This window comes from Hevea brasiliensis, chromosome 13 (genome assembly GCF_030052815.1).
Source record: "Hevea brasiliensis isolate MT/VB/25A 57/8 chromosome 13, ASM3005281v1, whole genome shotgun sequence".
Lineage (NCBI taxonomy): Eukaryota > Viridiplantae > Streptophyta > Magnoliopsida > Malpighiales > Euphorbiaceae > Hevea > Hevea brasiliensis.
This window is the reverse complement of record NC_079505.1, coordinates 7,651,683-7,673,541: the sequence shown is the minus strand read 5'-3', so window position 1 is coordinate 7,673,541 and position 21,859 is coordinate 7,651,683. Positions and strand designations below refer to the sequence as shown.

General features: G+C 25.9%; 1 long non-coding RNA gene and 1 pseudogene across 1 annotated transcript; both read right to left on the bottom strand.

Annotated features, from left to right (window-relative positions):
- Positions 1–334: 334 nt before the first annotated feature.
- On the bottom strand, positions 335–21,203 carry LOC131171792 (uncharacterized). The gene is made up of 2 exons (XR_009142434.1): positions 20,360–21,203; positions 335–1,177 (listed from the first exon to the last, which is right to left on the bottom strand). It is a non-coding gene; the product is annotated as an uncharacterized LOC131171792 (long non-coding RNA).
- On the bottom strand, positions 3,324–7,118 carry LOC131171790 (putative pentatricopeptide repeat-containing protein At1g12700, mitochondrial; annotated as a pseudogene).
- Positions 21,204–21,859: the final 656 nt, after the last annotated feature.

Here is a 21,859-nt window from a genome sequence, read left to right as displayed (position 1 = left end):
GGGAAAGGCATCTGCATAGGCACAATAACAAGTCTTCTTAAAACGTTCATATATTAGCATCTTCACAGGAACAATAACAAATCTTAAAATGTTCATATATTAGCAACTTCTTCTAGCAAAGTCCAAACAGGAATTCTCTTAACGCTAGAGATTGCTGCATTAATCATCGACTAGTGAAGCAATTTTCTGGCGCGCAACAAACTTCGGAGGTCATAAGTAATCAAAGATTATATGTTCTCTTGAATATGTTGGAAGTGGTCAAGTTGGAAGAGAACGTGTGTGACAAACTTCCTCGCAACTGTAGATTAGTGGGTGAAGACAACATTACAAATGGTTTAATTTAAAGCATTAACCATTTTTATTTGCATGAGCATATGCTTCTAAACAATTAATACATATTTGACATCACCAGCAAACAACTAGCTTTCAATAACCGAATAGTATCTGATAAGCAACTCCAACACCTACTCCCAAAAATCCTAAACTTTAGCACAAAATATATACACGACTCGGACAATAATTAAATATTTGTTTAATCTACTATTGACATCTAAGTCATGACGATTCATGCAAGCCAATTCAATCTACAAAGACACAGAATTCCCAATCTGTACCATTATCATATGTAAAATCAAAGGCAGTTCCTTGTTCTTGTACGGTAGAACAAGGACTTGCACCTGAAGCACAAGAGCTAGATCCTGCACAAGAAGGGGAAGTGTTATGAGGTCACAGTACAATTGGGTTTTTTCTCCATGTGCATAACAACAATATAAAGCTTTGATATTTCCAACCTACTCATGAAAATAAAATGACAATATACAGGACGCCAGTGGCTAAACATATAAAATAGAAATACAAGTAAAGCTGCTATTATATCAAAAAATATCATTCCATTATTAGCAACCATTTGAACATAAATCACTTACACCTATAATGTAAGTATCTACTACCCAAATTCTATGTATAATACATTCCAACATTTTTTGGAAGATTCTCTTTCTTTTAACAGTAAGCAAACTCCAATATGGCAATTTTTATGTTTCTACTTCAACTGTCTAGCTGTCTTAAGCTTACACACCACCCCACACGCAAACACCCCCCTCCCCTCTCTTCCCTTCTTTTTTTTTTTTGTTTTTCCATCCTTTAAACCTAGCCATGGACCCATAACTATCTTCTTCTTCTTCTTCTTTTTTCCGTCAATCCACTTTCTACTTTTTGCAGTTGCATCATCAAGCAGAAAATAATGCAGAAAGTTGCAAATTAGGGAATAGGCACATTATTAATTGTGATTATGGAATCACAAAATGCTTGCAAGATAAAAACCACAACATGCACTGATTTCCTGTATGGAAAAAGGGTGAAAAACCTGCAAATGCACATAGAATTAAGCACAGAACAAATATGCTTATACATTCTACATATATAAAAGGAATTATCTAGTTAGCGTGCGAGTTTTGCTTTTAGGAATATAATAAAAATTAGAAATTCATCATGGTAGGTTGATAAATGAATTGCCAACACTGAAACTATACACAAAATGCATTGATAAGGGAAGTAGCAGGGTCTCACAAGAGAAAGGGAAAGGTATCTGCATAGGCACAATAACAAATCTTAGGTTATTCACATACTCACCCAATAGTACTTCAGTCCTTTTTATCTAGCAATCAAACATATTCATAAATGTTAATGTGAATATACAACCTAAAATCATAATCTAGTGCTAATATATAGTTTCTTTTGAAAAGGGAAAGTAACTACTAGAGGGATTGTAATTGTACTCAAATGAAATATATTGAAGTAGCAACAACTCACAACATAACAAATACCTCGTCCATCTGTTGTGCAAGTCTTGATTGTTAAAATATCACTTAAACTTTGCATCTTTAGAACATTTGGAACGATTTCGTAGTTTTCTCAGAATGAGATCGTCATTGCGCGATAAATGTATTACATTCGAAGGTGGTGGCATCTGCAGAGAATCCTTTATCAACCATTTCATCAATAAGCTGTGTTGCCTTTGCTACATCCTCATGCCTGAGAAACCCTTGAATAATCACATTATAACAGCAACCATTTGGTACACATCCACTCTTTTCCATTCCTCTAAAAACTTTGTATGCTTCATCTAATAATCCTTCTATGCAAAGGCCTTTTATTATTGTACTATATGTATAAACATTAGGCTGTAAGCCTTTTTCAAAATGCCTAAAAAATAGTTCTTTGGCATCATTAAGCCTCCCAGCTTTGCACATACCATCAATCAAAATTGTAAAACTCACACAATCAGGCTTCAACCGACTCTTTTCCATCGCTTTAAATAGTGTGAGTGCCTCATCAAGATACCCTTGTTTGCACAAGCCATCAAGAATGATTGAAAAAGTCACTTTATCTGCTTGACCATGAGAACACATGTTCTTGAAAACTTCTAGTGCAATTCCAGGTCGCCTTGCTTCCCACAATCCCTTAATAAGAGTATTATAAGTAACAAAGTACCGCTAAACTAAAGTTCATAAATTTAATTTTTAATTAATTTTTTTTTATTTTTTAATTAATATATTTAAAAAAATTTCTCCATAGTAACTCTAATAATAATAGTAACTCTTATAATAATATCAAATAGGTGTTTATTATTTTCTATTAAAAAAATATTTATGACAAAAAAATATTTTATTTACCGTCAAATAGATCAAATGGGATATCAAATTAAAATTGATCTAATTTAATTAACTATTCTTTTCTTACTATATTTATAATCTTATTTATAAAAATAATTTATAATTCTAAATATATTTATCATAAAATATATTTTTATATTTCATATGTTAATGTTATAAGAAATCTACCAATAAAGGTGCATCTGTTTCTGCCAGTATATACACTAGTAATGACAAAATGTTACAACAGTTTACTCGTAAAAAATATTTTCTTTATTTTTTAAAAATATTTTTATTTTTATATTAAAAATTATATAAAAAATAGTTTTTTAATTTAAAAAATTAAAAATATATTATTATCTTCCATAATAAAAAAATAAATGACTAAAAAATATTTTTTACTTTTTAAAATTTTTTTAATATGTGTTATTTATTCTTTTATAATAATATAATTATTTTTTTATCATTGTGCATAAATATTTTTAATAATTATTTAATTTTTATTATGAAAAGTTATAATAATATTTTTATGAAAAAAATAAAATTATTAAACTGAACTTTTCTATTGATTTTCAAATCTTAATTAAACTTTGAAAAACTGAAAATTAATTTTCGTTTCTTCATTTAGAAAACTAGCACACATGAATGGAGATCAGAAAGAGATAGATGTGTAGATACAGAGGCCACACATATGTTAGTTTTATGAAAGAAGGGAAATCTTCATATGCCATCAATACTATATATCATCTCTTGAATATTGATCACAACTTGAGAAAATTTAAAAGAAACTACAAAACATTTAGAATTTGAAATGTGAACTGGCCAATTTCCTTCTCTATTGACAAAAACAACAGATCCTTGATGACAGACTCATAAGCATATTAGCAACTTCTTCTAACGGTAAGAATTTCAAAGCTTATCATAATGAAACCAACAGCTAGTGAGTCCAGATTGTAATTATCTTAATACTAGAGATTACTGCATTAATCATGGATTGGTGAAGCAATTCTCGGCTTCAGAGTACTGATTAATTCATACTTCTAGTGTTTTCCATTGTTTATCATTAAAGATCAGGTCATTTCGTGCATTCATTAGCTTCCATGCCAGGAACGACCAGTCCGAGAAGAGAGCCATCAACGAGAAGAGCTTTCAGATTTTCCATCAGTGCTTCCTATTTCAGGATGCCTAAACATATTCAGCTCTCAAATTCAGACGCCAAGAAAACTACGCTTCTCTTGCTGACCATTAGCCCCTTAAACCCTCTTCCACCCCAAGTGGCCCAGACTTTTCAAAAATTTATACCATCATCAGATGTAAAATCAAAGGCAGTTCCTTGTTCTTGAATGGTAGAACAAGGACTTGTACCTGGAGCAGAACAGCTAGATCCTGCACAAGTGCTGGGAGGCCACAGAACAGAATAGGAAACTCTTTTACCTAAAAACGTAAATGTGGCTACTGAAATTAATTTAAATTCAAACAACGCAACACTAGCCACAACTGGAAATGGTGAGATTTATGAGTTAACTAGGTTGATTGTGAATTTCATGTAATGAGGCAAAAGATAGAAATTAGAAAATTTGCATGGGATAAGAAAATATTCTGAAATATATTTTTTTTATGAATAGAATTAGATTGAATATTCAAGAGATTGTACAGTATAATCAAAACTGAACAACTTTGTTAGTGAATTGAACCCATAGATGATATAAATTTTCACATCCAAAAACTCATTATCACAAGCTAAGCAGTAAGCAATATTTAGCTGAAATTCATTTAATACTAAAGAAAAGGAACTAAAAACATACAAATGAGATTCTCACAAGAAAAAGAAAAGTTGCATATAATATAACAGGAGCAGATTCTCACAAGAAAGAGGGAAAGGCATCAACATAGGCACAATAACAAATCTTAAGTCATTCTTATGCTTACCCAATAAAATAAAATTTAATGTTTTATGAGATTTGTTACTTTGAGATTAAGGAATCAGGTCAATAGAAACTTACCAAGCTCATGATGTCTCTATAATGAAGAAGAACAATATGTTCACAGGCCCTGCCAAGAAAAATAACATGTGAGCAAATTCAGCACAATAACAATAAAAAGCTTGGCATTTCCAACCTACTCATAAAAAAAAATGTCAATATGCAGGACACAAATGGCTAAACACATAAAATAGAAAAACAAATTAAGCTACTATTACATCAAAAAATGTCATTACATTATGTAGCAACCATTTCGACATATATCACAAACACCTATAATGCAAGTATCTGCTACCCAAATTCTATGCATAATCCATTCTGACATTTTCTGGAAGGTTCACTTTCTTGCAACAGTAAGCAAAATCCAATGAGGGAAATTTTTGTGCTTTACTTCAACTATCTAACAGTCTTAAGCTTACTACTTTTTTTTTTCACCCTTTAAATCTAACTATGGACACATAACATTCTTTTGATGTTTTAGCTATCCTTCTTTCTGTCAAACTATATTCTACTTTTTGCAGTTGCATCATCATGCCGGAAATAATGCAGAAAGTTGCAAATTAGGGAATAGGCATATCATGAATTATGATTATGGAGTCACACAATGCTGGCAAGATAAAAACCACCACATGCACTGATTGCACTGATTTCCTATATAGAAGAAGGGCGACAAATTGGTGAATGCACAGAGAATTAAGCATAGAACAACTTGCTAGGGAATTCCAAATATAATTATACTTTCTATATAAAAAAGGACCCATAACTCATAACATGACAAATACCTCGTCCATCTGTTGAGCAAGTCTTGATTGTTAAAATATCACTTAAAATTTGCACCTTTAGAACATTTGGAACGATTTCGTAGTTTTGTCAGAATGAGATCATCATTGCGCAATAAATCTATTACCAATTCAAAGGTGGTGGCATCTGCAGAGAATCCTTTATCAACCATTTCATCAATAAGTAGTGTTGCCTCTGGTATATCTTTATGCCTGAGAAACCCTTGAATAATCACATTATAACAGCAACCATTCGGTAAACATCCACACTCTTCCATTCCTCTAAAGACTTTGTATGCTTCATCTAGTAAACCTTCATTGCAAAGTCCTTTTATTATTATACTATATGTATAAACATCAGGTTGTAAACCTTTTTCAAAAAGCCTAGAAAACAATTCCTTGGCATCAGTAAGCCTCCCAGCTCTACACATACCATTAATCAAAATGTTATAGCTCACACAATTAACCTTCAACCGACTTTTTTCCATTGCTTTAAATAGTGTGAGTGCCTCATCAAGATTCCCCTGTTTGCACAAGCCATTGAGAATAGTTGAGAAAGTTATTACATTTGGTTGTTGACCATAAGAACACATGCTCTTGAAAACCTCAAGTGCATTTTCAGGTCACCCAGCTTCCCACAATCCCTTTATAAGAGTAGTATAAGTAACAAAGTTGGGAACTAAACTAGTTTTAATCATTTCGTCCAAAACTTTTGTTGCTTCATCTATCCTTTTGCTCTTGCAGTATCCATTAATCAAGATGTTGTAGCTAAAGACATTAGCTATGCCACTGCTTACCATATGATCAAATAATTTTGTCGCTTCATCCATTTGGTTACACAGACAAAATCCGTCCATCAAAGAACTGTAAGTGAAAACATCAGGCTTCACCCCTTGTTGGATCATTATTTTCATTATTTCTTGAGCTTTTGAAACCAGTCCTTCCTTGCAAAGATTGTCAATCAATATATTGAAGGTAATAATGTTTGGTGATATGTTTTGCCCCGCCATTTCTTTCAACAAGGCCAAAGCTTGATTCCATTTGCCTAAATTGCAAAGACCTTGAATTAAGCAGTTGTAAGTGACAACATTAGGTGAAATACATTTATTCCTCATTTGAGAGAAGAGGTCTAAAGCCTCAATAACTAGCTTATCCTTGCAAAGAGCGTCCACAATTGCATTGTATGTCACAACATCTGGCTCACAACCTCTCTCAACCATTCCCTTTAGCAACTCAATAGCCACATTTGTTTTCCCACATTTACAAAGAGCATTTACTATCACATTGTAGGTATGAACATCAGGTTGATAACCTCCAGCAACCATATCATTGAAAAAATCTACTGCTCCATTGATTTTACCATCTATACAGAGCCCTTTAATTAAGGTAGTAAATGTCACAGTATTGGGCTCCAATCCAAATTTGATAATTTTCCCCAGAATTGAGAAGCCAAAATTCACAAGGTGTAAGCGGCAGAAACAGTTAATCAATATAGAAAGAGAGTAAATATCGTGTGAGATTCCTAGAGACTCAATTGTTCTGGACAAAGAAATAACCGTGTGATATTGTTTCATTCCCACAAGAGCAGATAAAAATCGACAAAATTGAACAATAGAAGGCAGAGGACGCAAAAGAATGATATGATTAAAGAAAGCTAAGGCATCATCAACGTCCCTAAAAGAAGAAGAATTGAACTTAGATCTCAAGAACATGAAGTATAATATAATAATATAAGGATGGAGATTGATGATACCCATTTTTTCGTTTGCAGTTGAGTGGAGAAACCTCTCAGTAGTTGTGAAAATCCTCCGCGCCGACATTATCATCTTCAGAGAAAGAGAGACAGCTCTGCATGTTTAGGGCGAAAGAAAGAGCGTTCAGCAATTATCTGTAATTTATAGATATCTTTACGAAAACAGTAATTATGTTTAAATTTTAAAATCGAATCGTACCAATGCACAATTAACATTAAAAAATAATTTAAAATTTTTAATGTAAAATTTTATTTTATAATAAAATAAATATTTAAAATTAAATTTTTAAATAATAAAATTATTTATATTAATGAACAATAAAATTTAATATATTAAAATTTATCGTTGAATAAATAAAAAAATTTAATGTACTTTTGTGATTTAATAATAATATAATAAAAAATTCAATAATTTAAATTAATATGTTAAGAAAATAAATTATTAACAATATTTATTAGGACAATGAATTTTCAAGTTTAAAAATGACAAAAAATTAATAAAATAAAAATTACCATTAATTCACCATTTATCTCATTTCAAAATTTAAAATAAAATTCAACAAATATTTTATAAATCAAACAACAAGATTTTTGAATAAATTTATTTTTAAATATTTTTTAAATTATTAAAAAAATACTTATTACTTCTATAAAATTTTTAAAGAATGAAAAATAATTAATATAAGGGATATAATATAATTTACTATTAATATTTTAGGCTTTCGATGCATGAGATATAATTTAAAATAAATTGACCTATTTTATTAAATTCATGAAATAAATTAATCAATTTTACAGTTTTGAATTCAATTATTCATAATTATTAAAATTAGAAAATAAATTAAACTTTATTCTCCTATTATTTTAGTGGATTTTTTTTTTAATTTTCTTCACATTTAATTGAACTTTGTTAATTGCTATGTATTACAATGATAAATATTTTTGTTTTGAGGCAACAAAAATGAAAATTTGAAAAATATTCGAGCGTCTATTTGGCCAACTTGCACATATTTAATAATAATAAGTTTTCTTTAAATGTGTATTTATACATTAGTTGTATTTGTATACATATTTGTAAATATCATAAAATTGTAATAACTCTAAGACTTCGTTTGTTTCACATAAAATGGCTTGTATATAGAAAATATTTTCAATGAAAATATTTAAAAAAAAAACATATTTTTTATGAAAATATTTTTTATTATTTGACTGTAATGTTAAATTAATGATATTTATTTATTTTATGTATGTGGAAGCGTTTTCACATTTTAATAAGTTTTTCAAAATTAAGAAAACGAAAAATGACATCTTCTTTGAAAAATGAAAGTTATTTTTATTAAAAATGATTTAATTTCCTGTTGACTAATTTTTCTGATTGCTCTTAAATGATAAAAAGTATAGAAAATATTTTTTAGAAAAATATTTTTCTTAAAACAAATAGAGCCTACGACCCAATAATTTAACTGCTTATTAATTAATTTAAATAATAGATTATAGATAGATGGACCCTAATAAAAAAATATTAATACCCCACTTGATATTGAGTTTAAAAATTAAAAATACTTTTCTAAAAGAATATTATTTTTGTTATATAAAAAATATATAAAACTATGAGAAATATTTAAAAAAAAATGAAGAGAAAGTTGGGAGAGGAAGGAGAAGAATAGTTTAGAAATAGAAAATACCTTTTAACAAATTATGTAATAAGTTATTTATGAAAACAGTAACTTATATTCCATTTATTATTCAGTTAAATAATAATTCTAATTGTTTCAAAAAATTAATAATTAAAATAAAAAGTGTTATTTTATTTTTTATTCAATTAATTCTGATTTATATTTTAATTTATCTTTTAAAATTATGAGGATTATTGAACTTAATTAATTAATCAAATCGAACCATATCACTGCACAACTAGTATTAAAAGGTAATTTAAAATTTTTAATTTAAAGATATTATTTTATAATAAAATATTTTATTTAAAAATAAATTTTTAAATAATAAAATTATTTATGTTAATGAACAATAAAATTTAACATATTAAAATTTATAGTTAAATGAATAAAAAAAATTATTAAATAAATAAAAAATTATGTACTTTTTGTGATTTAATGATAATAAAATAAAAAAATTCAATAATTTAAATTAATATATTAAGAAAATAAATTATTAACAATATTTATTAGGACAATGAATTTCCAAGTTTAAAAATGACAAAGAATTAAAATTTAATTAAAAATAAAATAAAAATTACCATTAATTCACTATTTATCTCATTTCAAAATTTAAAATAAAATTCAACAAATATTTTATAACTCAAACAGCAAGATTTTTAAATAAAATTATTTTAAAATATTTTTCAAATTATTAAAAGTTACTGATTACTTTTATAAAATTTTTAAAGAATGAAAAATAATTAACATAAGGGATATAATATAATTTAATATTAATATTTTAGGCTTTAGATGCATGAGATATAATTTAAAATACTCAACTAACTCAACTAAGCCTTTATTCTAAAAATTTAGGATCAACTATATGGATTCTCTTAACATTCTCATTTTCGCAATTTTTATCTTAGACATATATGACTCTTTTAGTACCCAACACGCACTATCATATAACATGGCCGGTCATATGACTGTATAGTAAAATTTTCCTTTCAATTTATTGGAAATCTTGCGATCACATAAAACTTTTGTGACACGTCTCCACTTCAACTATTCGGCTTTAATTTTATGACTAACATCCTTCTCACATCCCCCATCTACTTGAATGACTCTGAGCCGAGACATTTAAAGTGATTACAGTACCACTCTATCCAATAAATTGACTTCCTTTATTAGATTAATGAAATAAATTAATCAATTTTACTGTTTTGAATTCAATTATTCATAATTATTAAAAATTAGAAAATAAATTAAACTTTATTCTCCTATGATTGCAGTTGAGGCAATAGAAATGAAAAATTGAAAAACATTTGGGCTCCTGTGAATTAATTCTATCCACGTTCTCTTCAATTTCCTCTGATTCTTGTCGAATTCTCTGTTCTACTATCTTCACATTTTGCCGATTTAATCCAGCAATCAAAGTTTTCAACTCATTAATAATTCTTAGAAACTTCACTTCTTGGCTTGCCACCACCTCTTGTAACCATGCTTCCTATCTGTGCTCAACCTTAATCATCATTGAAAGCCAACTCTTTTCGTCACTCTTAGGATCGCGACTCTACCCCTATCATGACCATGGACAATTGCTCTGATACTAATGTTGTGACAGAAAAATAGAATCAAGAATGAATATGCACATAGTCTGTTACAACTTTATAACTAACATATCTAACAACCTCACAACTTCTTCCCTTTCCCTCTCCTGCAAAAAAACTACCCTTGCAATTTGCTACTGAAGTAACAGAATGGCCAACGCCCATAACAACTTTCAACCGCTGGACATTCATTTTACTTATTTGACAAATGCACCGTTTTGTATATTGTAACACAACAAAATAAAAATGAAAGAGATGAAAATATCAAGAAATTGTAACTCCATTATCTTTGGTGGATCCATTGACCATGATCACAACAACCACCTTCTTCTCAGAATTAGCCTGGGTAAAGCCTTGAGACCCATTGACTAACTGCTTATTAATAACTAAAACAAGAAGATGGCTTTTAATGAGTGATTAAAAAATAAAAAATGAAAAGAATTCGAACGTGATTGAAAAGTGGGATTAGAGAGGAGTTGGTGGGTGCATTGAAATAATTTGATAAATCCTTATTATGGGATTTAATAACTTTAAATTTATGTAAATTATAATGCTGTTCTGACTCTATAAATAGTTAGTGACATGTACATAGAATTCTATTATAGGGAGAGGGATTAAAGATTTTATTATACGTAAAGTTGTTTCTAAGAGATAATCACAAGGTAAAATTATTGCATATAAAATCAAAACTTCACTTATATATATATATATATATATATATATATATATATATATATATATATATATATGAACTCTAATCATCTCTCCTAGCTTGGAAACCTAAAAAATTTAATTTTTAATAAATACAACAGTTTTATATGTATTAAAGTTTTATTTGTAATATAATAGAATTATTAAAAATTAAAGGCTATTTTTTTGTTACATTATTTTTTAAGGAACATTATTGCTTTTCTATAATATAATTTTATATTAAAAATTTTAATATTGCTCTTGAGTTATAATTGAATTAGAATTGAAATTTTAACTCTTTTCTTAAAATATATTATTTTCAATAGTCAGTTAAATTTAATTTTTTATTAATTTAAATAATAAAAATATAATTTTAACTAATATAAATACTTAAGGGTTTTTGTTAAATCTAATATTTCCCCTTCACATATTTATTTATATTATATATTATAGATAGATTATAAATAAATTATAGATAGATAGTGTAACAACTTTATTTTTTTTTAAATAATAATAATAATAATATATTTTTAATTAATGTATTATTTTATTATTATAACATTTTATTCATCATGTTAAACTAATATTTTTTTCATGATAGTATTTTTTTTAAAGGAATATTATTTACATGCATTATTATTATTATTGTTATTATTATTAAATTAGATTGAATTTTTATTCTATAAAATTTTAGTGGGTACTATTATTTTAAATATATTATTATCGTTATTTAGAAAATATTATTTTATATATTTTACTAGTATGTAATTTAATTATATTACCCTGTTACTAGTATGCACCGATAAAGGATGCAGCATATAATATGATAGGATCAGGTTGCAGCATATAATATAATAGGATCAGGTTTAAGTACCAATAACTCAGCATCATAACAAAGACTTCGTCCATCTGTTGATCAGTGTTGATTGTTCACTTAAATTTTTACTTCTCATGATTTTATTAAATTAGTTATAAAGCTTATATTAGAAATGAGTATAAGAAAAGAAAGTGAACAATATACAATAAAAACTAATTACCCCTTTCTTCACTTAATTAAATTATTATTATTTACTTATAGAAGAAAGGGTCTCCATTTATATACATAATTGCAATTAAAGAAAATTATGCTAATTAAAAAAAAAAAAGCTTTTAGTTTCCAATAATTGTGTCAAGTCCGGGATTATCAAATGATTGAAAAGATAACACATCTGTTAGAACTAACCATTCACTGAATCCCCTATCCAAATATCTATGCCATTTCTCTTATTCCCTCGTTATGTTTTTCCTAGTTCAAAAATAACAAAAAAAAAATTTTTAAATTTAATAAAAAAAATGGAATAAAAATACCATTAATTCACTCTTAATCTCATCTCAAAATTTAAAATCAAATTCAGCAAATATTTAACAATTCAAGCAACAATATATGTTTTTGAAAAATTATTTAAGAAAATATTTTTAAGATTATATATATATATTCAAATTGTCTTTTATTCTTAAAATTAATTAAAATTATATTTTTATTATTTAAATTAATTTAAAATTCTTAATTTTAGAGTTAACATAAATTTAAAATTTTTAGTTCTATTTATACTTAACTTCAATTAAATATAAAATTTTACATGAAATAATTAATTAAAATAAAAAAATTAATAAATAAAAAATATAATTTTATTGTATTACAATATTAACTAGTATCTTTCAAATTTATATTTACCATTAGTTATTTATTGTATATATTAAATTTAAATCTACTTAATTTTATTCCTATGTATATTTACATTGTTACAAGTATGATTTTTTAAAAATTTTTATCATAGAGTTAGTATTATACCACTTATAAAATATTATCTCATGCATTAATAATAAATAAATGACTAATATTAATAATATATTAACTAATTAGATTTATATTTATATTATTAATTTATCAATATTTTCCTATTTTTATTTTTTTTAACATTGAAAATAGTAGTGTTTATGATTTTTATTCTTTTGAATAAAAATAAATTGATAAAAATTGAAATAAAAAAGATATTGTAAGAACCAAATCATATTGGAATAAATTTATTTTATTATGTTGATATAGTTCTAATTTTTTATTAATAACAGAATCGAGAATCATATTATACTGAATCATTCTGGATACCAGATAAAAAAATAATTAAAACTGAAATTAATTTTATAAAAATATTTTTATATTTTTTTTAGAAATATAATATAAATTTTAAACATATAATACATATGGTGCATTTATAATAATAGACTTTATGCATTATAATATATATACAAGTACAAATGAAGGACCAACTTTTAGAACTAATAAAAATATTCTTATAAATATTAATAATATAAGTTTACATTTTTCCTTGTTTAAATTTTATTTTTTAAAATTATTTCATAAAAATTTTTTGAAATTTTAGTTTAGAATGAGAAACCTATATATATATATATAAGTTTACATTTTTCCTTGTTTAAATTTTATTTTTTAAAATTATTTCATAAAAATTTTGTTAAAATTTTAGTTTAGAATGAGAAACCTATATATATATATATATAATTTTAATTAAAACATACATGATTAAATTTATATTTATATTTATATTTTAATCAATAATATATTTATAACATATAAAATATAATCTATGATTTAAAAAAAAAATACTTATTACATATATTAAATAATTAATATATTAAATAGGTTTTAAAATTTTTTGGATTAAATTATATGACAATATAAAATTTTAAAATTTCAATATAATAAAAATAAAAATTTTATAATGATTAACAAAAATTCATTTTAAAATTATTTTATTTTCTAATTTTACAAATAATATACAATTTTATTATGTAAGTTAACATTATTTTAAATTATGAAAAATTAAAATAAAATATATACAAATCATTTTTTTTAAAAAAAGTAAAATAATAAATTTTAAATGAATTAAATTTAATGAATTAATTTGTATTTATTATTAATTTATTTTAATTTTTAAACTTTTTCACCCATTTATATTTTTAAACTTATTATTATATTTTTTTTATATTACCTTTAAATTTATAATTAAGTTAATATTATATGTTAATAATATAACATAGAACTTTGATCAAATAGAAAAAATTTAAGTTGATAAATACTTTTATTTATATAATCAATTAAAATAACATTAAAATTAATATTTCAATTTAAATAATTAAATATAATATTTATAATATTATATAATATATAAAAAATTAATAAAAATTATATAAAAATTAATGGATTTTTATAAAATTTTTATAATATTTACTACTCCTATAAAATTATTAAGAACTAAAAAATAGTTATAATGGTAATAATATAATTTATTGTTAATAATTAAATTTTACGCTTGCTTTCGATACATGTGATATAATTTAATAAAAATTGACCTATTTTATTAAATTCGTGAAATAAATTACTCAAATTTACAGTTTTGAATTTAATTATCCATAATTATCAATTTTAGAAAACAAATTAAACTTTATTCTCCTATGTTTATTATCAATTTTGTGATCTTAGTTGATATTTTTTTTTAATTTTTATTTTATTTTTCTTCATATTTAATTGAACTTTGCTAATTGTTATGTATTACCATCATTAGGAAGATAATAAGAACCACAGTTATTAAATCCAAATCAAATCAACCGGTTGAATTAGTGAATTATCCTTTAAATTGATCCAAGTTTATGATTAAATTGGACAATAAATTAATCCAACGATTGAACTGATGTGACTCGACCAATTCAATTATTTAATAATTTTTTTTTATTATTAATATAGGAAATTGAACTTAAAATCTCATAAAAAGTCATTAAATCAAAATTAATTGAGTTAATTTAGTAATTATGTATTTTTTATTTCGGTATATTTATATTTTTGTTAATGCATGCTTAATATTTCATAAAAACTAAAAAGAGAATTATATTTTATGGAAATTTTTATACATTATATTGCTTGAATATTTTTGTATAAAATTTAAAAATATTATTAAATTTTTTTAAATATAACTTAATAGGTGTTAAAGTTTTATATTAAATAATTAAAATTTAATTAATTATATTTATTTATATTAATAGGTGTCATATTTAATTAACTTATATATATTTAATTAATTTTTAATGATATGGGCTATTAACTCACTTATTGAAATATTGACCCACTCACTCGGTCAAGTGAACCATTGATTCATTCACCCAATTTCTTAACCGGATTAAATATAAAATATAGAGGGTCAAGTTTAATAACACTAATAAAAAATCGGATTATTATTATTATTACTAATAATAATAATAATAATAATAATAATAAAACATTTGACCCAATAAAAAACCATTAGTACCCCATTGATATTGAGTTTCAAAATTAAAAGATATTTTCTAAAAAATAAATATTTTAAATATTTTTAAAAATAATTTTTTATTTTAATATTTTTATCACTAAAATATATTAATTTTATTTTTTAATATTAAAATTTAAATGAGAGATTCACAATTTTAAAAGCAAATTTAGCATCGTTGAATTGAACTCATTAGTTTAATTTTTTTAATTAATTTTTTATTTTCTAATTAATATATTTAAAAAGTATTTTTTAAAAATAATTCTAATAATAATATCAAATAAATATTAATTATTTGCATTAAAAAAGTGTTTATGAAACAAATTTTATATTGCCAAATTGATCAAATGGAATATTAAATTAAAATTGATCTAACTTATTTAAGTTTTTTCTCACTATATTTATAATTTTATTTATAAAAGTAATTTATAATTTATATTTCTCATAAAATATATTTTTATACATACATATGTTAAAAGTTACAAGAAATCTACCAACAGAGATGCAAGTATTTCTGGAAGCACATACACCAGTAATGACAAGATGTTAGGGGCATATTTATTTGTAGAAATTTTTTTTTTTTAATTTTAAAAAATTTTTGTTTTTATTTTTATAAAAATTAAGAGAAAATATAAAAAAATTCATTCAACTATTAGCAACAAAAAATAATTTTCTAATTTAAAAATTAAAAAAAATTCCTTATCTTTTATAATTAAAAAATAAATTATTAAAAATATTTAAAAACTTAAAACTCGTTAAAATCATGATAATTAAAGAAAAATTAATAAAGCCAACAAATACTGTAAATATACGAGCGAGGAAGAGAGTGAACCTTATAAAAATTGCTGATGTGTGATTTATCTTAATTTAATATTATTATTTTTATTATTAAATTAAAAAAAATTACTTTGCACCCATCTGTCCTACTCATGTTTTTCCCTTCAGTCTTTTCTTCACCTTCTGTTTAATCTCTCAATAAATCCATCCGGCACATACTTCTTAAACTTGTCCTTGAGAGACTAAAGGCTAATTTGGTATTTCTATTGAAATTACTATTGAGAAAATAATTTTTTAAATATACTAGTTAGGGGTATTAAAAAAAATTAAAAATTAAATTTAATTATAAGAATACTAAAATAACAAAATAGTTTTTTTCAAACTACTTTTCTCAATAGCATTTAAAATTGTGCTTTTATTCAGAAAATTAGTTTGTGCTCGAAACTTAATGGCAAACAGGGGCTAAGGAAATGGACCGCCACTCCTCACGACCCTAAGTTGCCATTATTTTGTAGCTTATACCTAGTCATTTTTGCTTGATAATGCCTTTAGTAGAGTAAGCATTCGGTTCAAATCGAATTGAATTGAATCACTCTATTTTGATTTGGTTTGATTCAGTTTAAATCGATCGGTTTTGATTTTTAATTGATTTTTTTAATTTAGACTTGATTTTTAAGTTATTTTGTCTAATTTTAACTTTAGTTTGAATCTAATAATCATTAATCAATGAAATTAAATAATTTATATATATATATAATTAAATATAATTCATAAATTTTTCATAAAAATAAATTAATTCAAAAATCGATTTGGTTCGATTTGGTTTGATTTGAATATATAAAATTCTGTTTGGTTCGATTTGAATATATAAAATTACTATTTAGGTTGGTTCGGTTTAATCGATTTTTTTTCTTCAAAATCGAACTGAAATAACTGAAATTTTTATAAAATAAAATCGAACCAAACGGATTAAATTTTAAAACCAAATCGATTGAACTGAATTAACTCAGTTCGATACGATTTTTGGGTTTAAACTGAAATCTGCTCACCCTAGCCTTTAGCTCTCCAACTTTTACAATAAGAGATGGTGATGTGCATTTCCCTAAGCTAACTATAATCTAAAATGCATTAAAATGAATTCCACTGCTATAGTTTTTTTTTCCTTTTGTTTGTTATCACACTTATACATTCTGCATTTATATTATCCGCTAAAGAAAGAAATGATTGTTTTCATAAGCAGCCCCCACAAAAGATTTCTTCTCTTACTGGAAAGCCCACCAGAGAGTGGATTGCTATATATATATATATATGAATTAGCTTTGATTCCAATTCTTCCGATAGTTGTTGAATGTAACTTGATTCATCAAATTATTGACTATGGTTTGTCAACTATTGGTTTATAATTAAAAACTGATGCAACTATATTAATATATAGCTGTGCATGGTTCATAGGGATTTGAACTAAACCGAAGAATCATTCGAGATCGATAGAATCATATCAAATATAATTTTATTTTGATATTTGAGTTTAGTTCTTATTTTTTACTAAAAATTGAATCGAAATCGTACCAAAACCGAATCAAGATTGAACCGGAGAATGTGAAGGTAGCAAGAAATTGATTGGAGAAAAAAAAAATTGATGGATTTTTGGACAAATAAAGGTATTGATCTTTGATGGATTTTTTTGGCTCAAAGAAACTCGGAGGTTTTGTCCCAATTTGTTCCCTTTGATAATATATATATATGTATATATATATATATATATATATATATTATATTAAAAAGTTTCATATAGAGATCAAACGGATTGATTTTTGTGGATACTTGATTCGACTAAACCCTAATAAAATATATTTAGATAATATATAGTTGGGTTTAGGAAGAATTCAAATTTAAAAAGTAATATTCATGACGAGTTTGGTTTTATATGTTAGGTATTTATTATTTGAACAAGTTTATATTAATATTTAATCAAATATAAAAAGTAATATTCATCCACCTTAACATTCTCATCTCTGCAACTCTTATCTTAGACGCATACGACTCTTTCAGTGCCCAACACTCACTACCATATAACATATAACATAGCCGATCGTATGGCTGTACGGTAAAATTTTCCTTTCAACTTGTTGGGAATCTTACGATCACATAAAACTCCCGTGGCACATCTCTACTTCAACCATTCAGCTTTAATCCTATGACTAACATCCTCCTCAAAATATAAATTATTAATAAAAAATAAAATTTTATATAAATTATTATTTAAAATATATAAAATTAAATAGATTCTAAAATTTTTCGAATAATAATAGAGTTTAGAACTTATTTAGACAGTTAATAATAAATTTTAATCGAATTTATGATGAATTTGATTTTGAAAATATTAATCATATTTGGATTTAAGTAAGTGATTTTCACGAGTACCCTATCTGTTGCCATCAGTCGGGTGAAAATGGGCTGCCACCTATAACTTTAATGATAAAGTTCATTTTAATCCTTCAACTGATCCAAAATTATATTTTCCACCCTTAGACTTCTAATAAAAAAAATTGGGAGTGTCAAAACTCTGCTACTGACCAGATGGATAGCTTTGTTGATGATATTTGGTGTTTCCCATAGTTTATCATTGAAGATCAGGTCATTTCGTGCTTTCCACATCCTCCGTGCCAAGAGCAACCAATTGGAGAAAATACACTCATCTCAAATGTAGAGGCGAAGCAAAACAGACTTCTCTGATTGACCATGAGCCCCATAAGGCCCCAGCCGCCCCAAGCGGCCTAGAGTTTTCAGCTGCAGGTTGGTGCGTCTAGATAACATCACAAATAATTTAATTTTAAGAATTATCCATTTTTCTTTCGATTAGCATAGGCACGAAATAATTCACTTATAATCATTTGTAATAGGAGCAAGGTTCTGTTCTCATTAGAGAATGGGAAAGGCATCTGCATAGGCACAATAACAAGTCTTCTTAAAACGTTCATATATTAGCATCTTCACAGGAACAATAACAAATCTTAAAATGTTCATATATTAGCAACTTCTTCTAGCAAAGTCCAAACAGGAATTCTCTTAACGCTAGAGATTGCTGCATTAATCATCGACTAGTGAAGCAATTTTCTGGCGCGCAACAAACTTCGGAGGCCATAAGTAATCAAAGATTATATGTTCTCTTGAATATGTTGGAAGTGGTCAAGTTGGAAGAGAACGTGTGTGACAAACTTCCTCGCAACTGTAGATTAGTGGGTGAAGACAACATTACAAATGGTTTAATTTAAAGCATTAACCATTTTTATTTGCATGAGCATATGCTTCTAAACAATTAATACATATTTGACATCACCAGCAAACAACTAGCTTTCAATAACCGAATAGTATCTGATAAGCAACTCCAACACCTACTCCCAAAAATCCTAAACTTTAGCACAAAATATATACACGACTCGGACAATAATTAAATATTTGTTTAATCTACTATTGACATCTAAGTCATGACAATTCATGCAAGCCAATTCAATCTACAAAGACACAGAATTCCCAATCTGTACCATTATCATATGTAAAATCAAAGGCAGTTCCTTGTTCTTGTACGGTAGAACAAGGACTTGCACCTGAAGCACAAGAGCTAGATCCTGCACAAGAAGGGGAAGTGTTATGAGGTCACAGTACAATTGGGTTTTATCTCCATGTGCATAACAACAATATAAAGCTTTGATATTTCCAACCTACTCATGAAAATAAAATGACAATATACAGGACGCCAGTGGCTAAACATATAAAATAGAAATACAAGTAAAGCTGCTATTATATCAAAAAATATCATTCCATTATTAGCAACCATTTGAACATAAATCACTTACACCTATAATGTAAGTATCTACTACCCAAATTCTATGTATAATACATTCCAACATTTTTTGGAAGATTCTCTTTCTTTTAACAGTAAGCAAACTCCAATATGGCAATTTTTATGTTTCTACTTCAACTGTCTAGCTGTCTTAAGCTTACACACCACCCCACACGCAAACACCCCCCCCCCTCCCCTCTCTTCCCTTCTTTTTTTTTTTTTGTTTTTCCATCCTTTAAACCTAGCTATGGACCCATAACTATCTTCTTCTTCTTCTTCTTCTTTTTTCCGTCAATCCACTTTCTACTTTTTGCAGTTGCATCATCAAGCAGAAAATAATGCAGAAAGTTGCAAATTAGGGAATAGGCACATTATTAATTGTGATTATGGAATCACAAAATGCTTGCAAGATAAAAACCACAACATGCACTGATTTCCTGTATGGAAAAAGGGTGAAAAACCTGCAAATGCACATAGAATTAAGCACAGAACAAATATGCTTATACATTCTACATATATAAAAGGAATTATCTAGTTAGCGTGCGAGTTTTGCTTTTAGGAATATAATAAAAATTAGAAATTCATCATGGTAGGTTGATAAATGAATTGCCAACACTGAAACTATACACAAAATGCATTGATAAGGGAAGTAGCAGGGTCTCACAAGAGAAAGGGAAAGGTATCTGCATAGGCACAATAACAAATCTTAGGTTATTCACATACTCACCCAATAGTACTTCAGTCCTTTTTATCTAGCAATCAAACATATTCATAAATGTTAATGTGAATATACAACCTAAAATCATAATCTAGTGCTAATATATAGTTTCTTTTGAAAAGGGAAAGTAACTACTAGAGGGATTGTAATTGTACTCAAATGAAATATATTGAAGTAGCAACAACTCACAACATAACAAATACCTCGTCCATCTGTTGTGCAAGTCTTGATTGTTAAAATATCACTTAAACTTTGCATCTTTAGAACATTTGGAACGATTTCGTAGTTTTCTCAGAATGAGATCGTCATTGCGCGATAAATGTATTACATTCGAAGGTGGTGGCATCTGCAGAGAATCCTTTATCAACCATTTCATCAATAAGCTGTGTTGCAATTTGTCTTAAAAAGAGAAAGTAAGCAACCAGAGGAATTGTAATTATACTCATATGCAATAGATTTAAGTACCAATAACTCAGCATCATTACAAAGACTTCGTCCATCTGTTGATCAGTGTTGATTGTTCACTTAAATTTTTACTTCTCATGATTTTATTAAATTAGTTATAAAGCTTATATTAGAAATGAGTATAAGAAAAGAAAGTGAACAATATACAATAAAAACTAATTACCCCTTTCTTCACTTAATTAAATTATTATTATTATTATTATTATTATTATTATTTACTTATAGAAGAAAGGGTCTCCATTTATATACATAATTGCAATTAAAGAAAATTATGCTAATTAAAAAAAAAAAAGCTTTTAGTTTCCAATAATTGTGTCAAGTCCGGGATTATCAAATGATTGAAAAGATAACACATCTGTTAGAACCAACCATTCCCTGAATCCCCTATCCAAATATCTATGCCATTTCTCTTTTTCCCTCGTTCTGTTTTTCCTATTTCAAAAATAACAAAAAAAAAAATTAAAATTTAATAAAAAAATGGAATAAAAATACCATTAGTTCACTCTTAATCTCATCTCAAAATTTAAAATCAAATTCAGCAAATATTTAACAATTCAAGCAACAATATATGTTTTTA